The sequence below is a fragment of the Acyrthosiphon pisum genome, chromosome A2 (assembly GCF_005508785.2).
Source record: "Acyrthosiphon pisum isolate AL4f chromosome A2, pea_aphid_22Mar2018_4r6ur, whole genome shotgun sequence".
In the NCBI taxonomy this organism is placed as follows: domain Eukaryota; kingdom Metazoa; phylum Arthropoda; class Insecta; order Hemiptera; family Aphididae; genus Acyrthosiphon; species Acyrthosiphon pisum.
In genome coordinates this window covers 22,590,141-22,590,948 of record NC_042495.1, presented here as the reverse complement: position 1 = coordinate 22,590,948, position 808 = coordinate 22,590,141, and positions in this window count along the sequence as shown.

Sequence of the window (808 nt, the reverse complement as noted above, 5' to 3'; positions counted from 1 at the left end):
CATTCATTTAACCATGGTTTAAGAGGTAATTCATCTCTCATGAAACAACCTCTGAATACTTTTATATTACCTCCCAAATTGTATTATGTCAAAATTACTCAGTGGTTCGATTTTTAGATTTTTTTTTTTTTAATTTTTTCATAAATATTGATTTAATGAAATTGTTCATTTTTTCGACTTTTTTTTTTTTCTCAACCCAGAACCTTTATTTTCCATTGCTTTATTATGTCGAATTGTTTCTTTTTCAACTGCTTTTTTATGTTTGTAATCATTAACACTGTTTACAATTGAAGTTACACCACCAACTAACGCACTAGCTGCACCTATTCCTGCAAAAATTAATGGTAAAAATCCACCTTTTTTGTCTTTAATTTGTGAATTTCGAATCTCTAACCTTGTTCCAGATTTATTTTCCTTAGCCTTTTTTAATTTTTCTAATTGAATTGTATCTAAATAATAAATATTTTCTCCTTTAAATATTTTGTTACTAGTAATTTGAAATGTTACATTAGTATTATTTTTATGAGCTTCTCGTAATTTTTTAATTTGGTAATTATTTAATTTGAAATAGTACATTTTATAATACAAAATATTATAAAATTTATTCACATATTAAATTCATTCCTAAACGTTTTTTTCCTTTCATTGCATATGCAGTTAAAATGGCCGGAATTTTTTCAGACATAGAACAATTAGAATCTTTACATCTTTCCAAGGCTTTTCGTTCTAAAATTTTATCTGCAGTATGTCTCGATTTAATGTCCTTATGGTTTTTGTAAAAATAATCATGTTCTTTTGCAGCTTCATC